The sequence below is a fragment of the Alligator sinensis genome, unplaced genomic scaffold (genome assembly GCF_000455745.1).
Source record: "Alligator sinensis unplaced genomic scaffold, ASM45574v1 scaffold82_1, whole genome shotgun sequence".
NCBI lineage: Eukaryota > Metazoa > Chordata > Crocodylia > Alligatoridae > Alligator > Alligator sinensis.
The window spans coordinates 1,752,311-1,759,367 of NW_005841860.1; positions in this window are offsets into that span (position 1 = coordinate 1,752,311).

The window sequence follows — 7,057 nt, forward strand, 5'->3', positions numbered from 1 at the left end:
ATTCCTGCTAGGACCAGGTTAATTTGAAATTATAACTAAGCAAAAGAAAACAAAAAAAGTTTATACTAACTAAAAAGATAAGTATCTGGGAAAGTGGCTACAAAACTCTAGATGGGAGGGGGAAAGGAATGAAGGAAAAAAAAATGATGGGGGGGAGGGGGTTGAAACAGCGAAAATAAAAGAAAACAAAGGGGGGGAAGAAGGGGTAATTAAGAGCACCCCTCAGAAGGCAAGCTAATGGAAAAGATAACTCCCTGCAACAAGCATACAGAAAAGAAAGAAAGAAAGGAAAAGAGATAGTAAGAAAGAAGGCTCTAAGGAAGCAACTCACAGACAAACAAATCGGAAGTACAGGGGGGAGGGGAGAAAGAGGAGAGAAATAAGGGGGAAAAAAGCTGCAAAAATGCAAGAAAAGAATCAGAAAGTGAGATAAACAGAAGCTAGAGACCTTTAGACAGGTGGGAGTCAGAAAAGAAAAGGGATAGGAAGCCAGGAAGTCTTACTCTCAGGGTCACCCCACACAGCTCCAAGTGAGCCTGGTCCGGTGCATCCAAAGCAGAAGGAAGGATGATCCAGGGGACTACAGGTCAATCGGTTTGACCTTAATCCCTGGAAATATCTTTGGTGAGGGAGGGAAAGGGGAGGAGAAAAAAAAAAAAAACCCAAAGAAACCATCAACAATAGGCTAATGAAAGGCCTACAAGTCTTCGTTACGGGTAGGCCTGACCAACCTCATTTCCTTCTATGACCACATGGCACATCACCTGGACAAAGGAGAAGAGGTTGATGTCATATATTTAGATTTCAAGAAAGCCTTTGACTTGGTCTCCCATTATGTCCTCTTGGTAAAATTGGGGAACTGCAGTATAGACAATCTTACGGACTGATGGCTGGGGAACTGGTTCCATGGCTGGATGTAGAATCATAGTTGATGGAACCGAGTCAACATGGCGCATGGTGACCAGTGCCATCCCCCAGGGCTCAGTAGTCGGACCAGTATGATATTCATTAATGACTTAGGTCGGATCGGTCATGTAGCTTCTTAACTGTAATTGAGGAGCTCTTTCTGACCCAGGAAGTGCAAGGGCCAACCAGACGTACCACTCTCCTAGACTTGGCTTTGGCCAAAGGAGATGATCTGGTGTGTGGCTTGAATATTTAGGGTAGCCTGGGTGACAGCCACCATGAGCTCATCAGGTTCACTCTCCACCACAAGGTTGACAAATCAACTATCAGGATTGAAGTCCTGGACTTCAAAAATGCTGATTTCAACAGGCTCAGGGCATTAGTAGGGGAAGTGATGCAGGACCAGGGATGGAAGGCAAATGGGGTGAATGAAGAGTGGTTGCTTCTCAAGGATATGATCCTCTAAGCACAAAAGAAAACCATTCCCATGAAGAGGAAAGGTAGCAGAAGGGCAGGCAAGCCCTCCTAGCTTAATAGGGACATTGCAGTCCTCTTGAAAAAGAAAAAAAAAAAGAAAAAAAAGAGAGGCGTACACACAGTGGAAGCAGCCCTCAAGGAGAACTATACAGAAATGGTTTGTGCTTATACGGAAATGATTATGGTGACTGAGTTTAAGTTAGCCAAGGGAGTCAAGGATACTTGAACTGGTGCTTTTCAACATTCTTATCAATGATTTAGATGTGGGGGTGAAAAGCTTGCTGGCCAAGTTTGAGGACAACACCAAGTTACGGGGGAGTGTGATCATGCCAGAAGATAGGTTGCAGATACAGGCAGACCTGGACAGGCTGGAGAGTTGGGCGGACTGGAACCAGATGAAGTTTAACACTCAGAAGTGTAAGGTGCTCTGTCTGGGGGCAAACAAACCCCAACATACCTGCAGGCTCAGTGGTGACAATTTGACTTGCACCAAGGGGACCTAGGGGTAGTGATAAACCATCACATTAACATGAGCCAGCAGTGTAATTGTGTGGCCAGCAAGGCAAACAACATGCTGGCATATATTAACCATTGCATCTCAAGGAAAACTAAGGAAGTAAAACTAAACAAAACCAGTGTGGAGTACTCCCACTGTAGTCCACACTGGTGAGAAAACAGCTGGAGTACTGCATCCAGTTCTGGGCATTGCATCTCAATGAGTATGTGGAAAAACTTCAGAGGGTCCAGAAAAGAGCTACCCATCTGATCAGGGACTTGCAGAGAAGCTATATGAGGAGAGGCTGAGGGACTTGGGCCTCTTCAGCCTACAGAAGAGAAGGTTGAGAGGGACTTGGTAGTGGCTTAACGCTACATCAGGGGAGTACATGAAGAACTTGGTGAACATCTGTTCACCAGGGCACCCTTGGGGAAGACCTGGAGCAATGGATACAAAGTCCTGGAAAGCCGCTTCAGGCTCAATTGCAGGAAAAACTCCTTCACGGTCAGGGTGTCCAGACTGTGGAATAAACTCCCTCCAGTGGTGGTGCAGTCACCTACCCTAGAAATCTTCAAAAGGAGACTGGACAGTCACCTCACTGGTGTCACTTGACCCCAGTTGTCTTTACCTGTTTAGTGCAGGGGGAGTGGACCCCATGATCTATAAAGGTCCCTTCCAGTCCCTAATAATCTATGAATCTGGATTTGGGCGTCAGAAGTAGACTGGCTAAATTTGTAGATGACACTAAATTATGGGGAAGTGCAGTCACACTAGAGGATAGGCTGGCAATTCAGGCCAACTTGGACAGGCTCACAAGGTGGGTGGTTCAAAACCTGATGACACTCAAAACGGAAAAGTGCAAAGTGCTCCATCTCAGGAGAAAAAACTGACATCATACTTATAGGCTTGGCAGTGCTACACTCACTAGCACCATGACCAAGAGACTTGGGAGTCATGATTGATCACAAGTGCCCCACCAATGGAATGCCCCAGCCAGTAAAGCAAATAAAACTCTGGCTTGCATTTACCAGTGCATCTCAAGCAAATACCCAAGAAGTCATCCTCCTGTTTTACTCGGCTTTGGCGAGACTGCAGCTGGAGTACTGCATCCAGTTTTGGGCTCCACACTTTAGAAAGGATGTGGAGAAGCTTGAGAGTCTAGAGGAGAGCCACATGATTAGAGGTCAAGAGAACAGGCCTTGTGAAGAGAGGCTGAGAAGCATGGGACTCTTCAGCCTGGAGAAGTGAAGACTCAGGGGTGACTTGGTGGCAGCCTATAAGTATATAAGGGCTGTGCATCAGGAACTGGGAGAACGTCTGTTCACCAGGGCATCCCAAGGGAAGACAAGGTCTAATGGTCACAAACTGATGGAAGACCATTTTAGACTGGACATAAAGAAAAACTTCTTTACTGTCTGAGTTTCCAGAGTCTGCAATAGACTCCCCCCAGAAGTGGTGCAAGCACCTACTCTGGATACCTTTAAGAAATACTTGGATGCTTATCTTGCTGAGATGATCTGACTTAAGCTGACTTCCTGCCCCTTGGGCAGGGGACGGGACTCGATGATCTTGCGAGGTCCCTTCTAGCCCTAATGTCTATGAGGATAGTGAGGCATATGCATAATACAGGCTGTTCATTATAGCATTTTAAAATCATGCTTATTTTCCTTTTCCTCTAGACAAGGCTATAATATAGATTTGTTTGTATTAATGTTTACAGCTGTGAAACAGCATGTGAATATATCATTTAAATTTTAAGGGCACTACTTTCCAAAAGTGATGTGCAGGATGTAAGAACCTAGAGAGAATGGAATGTACCAGGGGGGAAAAAAAATTAAAAAAGGAACAATGGGGACAGAGATAGTATTTTGGTAAATGAATATTTGTCCCCTGAGCAAAAATTTTACCTTGAGTTAGTAGTAAAATTTAGGCTTTTACCATCACTAGTAGCACTCATTTGGAAACAGTTTAATGTTACCCATTGGGTTTAGCTGTACAGTAGATGCTATTAACAGATGGACATTTACTGCCTGATACATGGTCCTAACATTTACCCTAGACAGTATCTTAGGCATAATTCAGGCATTAACAAGAGAAGAACACACCAGAGAGCAGTATTAGCTGCATCTTAGTGCCTTGGACATAATAAATTGCTGGGGTATGTTCTTATTTATGGTCTTCTGTATAATATTTCTGTAATGAATTGGCTGCTTATATTGTAGAAAGCAGTCATCCCTCCCCACCCTCCGGGATCATAGAAAAGTGACAACTCTATAATAAAAAGACCTGAAGCTGTAGATCACTTTTAACAGTAAATATGCTGGTCGTCATCTAGGCAGCCTGCTTAACAATAATATCATTAACTTATTATCAGGTTGCAAGAAATTTTCCTATACAGCAATCTGTCCTGGGATCACAGAACAATGACACTTTCCTAGTAAATAGACCTGAAACTGTATTTTTTCAATAGCAAATATGTTGATCAGTATCCAGGAAGGTTGCCAATAAATGTGTAGTCATACTTAAGCAAGTTTCTCTATCCAGCAATCTGTTGCTCCATATGTCCAAACTTCCAGCAGTGAGGAGTCTCAAGGGGAAAGGATATTTTTTGTGCTTTCAGTAGTTCTCTACTGCTCTACACATCAGGAATTTTGAACAGATGCACTGCAACTCAATTCCCCACAGATGACATCAAAATAAAGTTATACAGCAGGATTATTCAGCTACTCTATTTGACATGGATTTGCATTAGTCTCAGGTTTTATGAATTCTGAACAATGTTCCTGTAGGCCAGCTAGTAGCCATAGAAATTATGGTATGCTATGCTATGGTATGCTTGGTAGCTAGCTAAGACAAACTCCTGAAAATGTCTAAAGGTAAAGCTGCTGCAACAGTGTCAAGCAATGTAATATCTAGTCCCCTGATTCATCCTGTGGCAATGAAGACTTAATTTCCATCAAATCTAGTTAAATCCCTGATTAAAACAGGGTGAAGAGCATTTAGACACAACAGCTATTAGAATACTCTTCAGTCATTTGCCTTGCTGGGTCAAAATGCTGCCTGAGGTTCCAGCCACATAACTTACAGATAAGTTGACAGGTGGTGCACAGTTTAAAAAGTACTTGCTCAGAAAATTGCAGTTTACTGATTTTGCCAGGTCTCCATGTGTTTATAAAAGAGCCCTATTCAAGGTCCAATAAGTTAGAAAGAAAGACAAACCTAAAAAAAAAAAAAAAAGTGAGCAGTGTTCACATCATCCATATCTTCCAGGGAAGCAAACTTTGTCCCTGCAACAGAATGCTTCCCTACCTTTCAGCAGAATAGAGTGTCAAGGCCAGCCCCCTCTCTATACCATGAAGTAGCCCTTAAGAGGAAACATATATTTGAAGGAATAAGAGACAAGATGCTTAACAGGGATTAGATGTTAATCAAGCAATTATCTCCAATCAAGATAAAAACTCAGGTGAGATGGTTCTGGGTGGTCTTTAGCAGGGCAGTTGTAAGTGTTGCCTTGCCTAAGTGAGAAAAGGACAACCCTACCTCCTCTGTCCTGCTCAGAAAGAGCAAGAAACAATCAAGCAGGCTGAATGATAGAGAATAAGTCTGCTAGAAGAAAGCTTAAATAGGGACAAAACTGCACAAGGAAGGGCTGTGGTCAGTTTTGAAGACTGATAAAGTGCACAAAAATACACACCCAATAACCCTGGCCCTAGGTAGTGGAACACTACTTTAGGGTGCAGACAGAAAATGATAATTTTTGCCCAATCTGGCCACAAAAAGCAGTCTATAGCCATGACTAAACAAGTGCGTGGCTGCAGACCAGTTAAAAAAAAACAAACAAAAACAACAACCCCCCCCCCCCCCCAGCAGATGGGGTTTGGTCTGGGGGTTGCTCTGTTTTTTTTTCAGCCCCCACTGGAGGGTGGGACAGGTGTATTCACCCTCTCCCTCCCCCCCCCCATGTGGGGGGCCTCCAATTCACCAACCCTACCCTCTAGTGCCAGTTGGGGAACCCCTAGAATGAGCTCCCTCTTCTCCCTTTTCCCCCCCTCCCATTCTGAAAACAGGCTGGGCTGTCAGAGAACTGGTTGTGGGGCCCCAATTCACCCACCCCATCCTACAGCAGGGGCTGAAAACAACCCAGACCAACCCTCAGATTCCCTTCCCTCCCTGGAACCAACAGTGAACTTCTGCTTAGTCTGAGCAGAGGGAGGGGGGGAAATCCTTGTAGCTCAGAACACTTGCTGCAAAGTATTCTTATCTACAGTGGCAAGTTGCACTTCTGTCTACACCCTTAATGACACTGGGCTTAGTCTTCATGAGGTGCCATGAGGGAATGCTGTTTTGTGACTATACTGTCCCAACAGTCAAAGTCTAAACAAGCTTAATTTGTCATATGGGCTACTGATCATATATCCTTGATTACAGAGAATACCTGATCTTGTAAGCTGTGTGCAGAGGTGAGCCCCAGAGTTCTTAATTTATGCCAGTGAGCGAGCTACTCTGTGCACGCATCTATATGAGAGTCTGTGTCACCATTGGAAATGACCCGTGTGGCCCCAGCACTGCACACCGTCATTTAATACAGTAACAATGGTGCAGTTTGGTGGATGTATAGATGCACCCTGTGAGATTCTGGGGCGGGGGAGGGGGGGGGGAGGGCACAGGGGTCTGCCATGTTTGGAACATTTTTCAGGATTAGAGATTTATACAGGTTGGAAAGGAAATTACAAACCTTTATTAAAGTAAGAACAGCAAAAGAAAAACCTCCAATGTAAGTCAAAGGTAACTTCAGGTCAACTTTTTATTGTTTTCCAACTTTTCAGTGAAAACTGTAATTAAACTTCACTGTAGACCACTATTTCTAACACTCAAATGAGTTCATCTCTCTCTCCCTTGCTCCTGGCAATATATCTTTTCTTCATTTCCTTTTTTTATTCTGCACCCCCCCCCTTCCCCCAGTTTCTCTTGTAGAAGGTGAAGGAAATAAAAAAGGGCAAAGTGCTACCATGCCCCCCTAAATCCTTACAATCAGGTTTCAGCTGTTTAAAGGTTTAAACCAAAAATGTTCCCAGCCACCTTTTCCCTTTGTTCTTTTATTGAATGCCTCTGCATATTCTTACTCCTAGTATATACTGATACCACAGTGTGGTACAGTGAAACCTGCCTATAGCAATT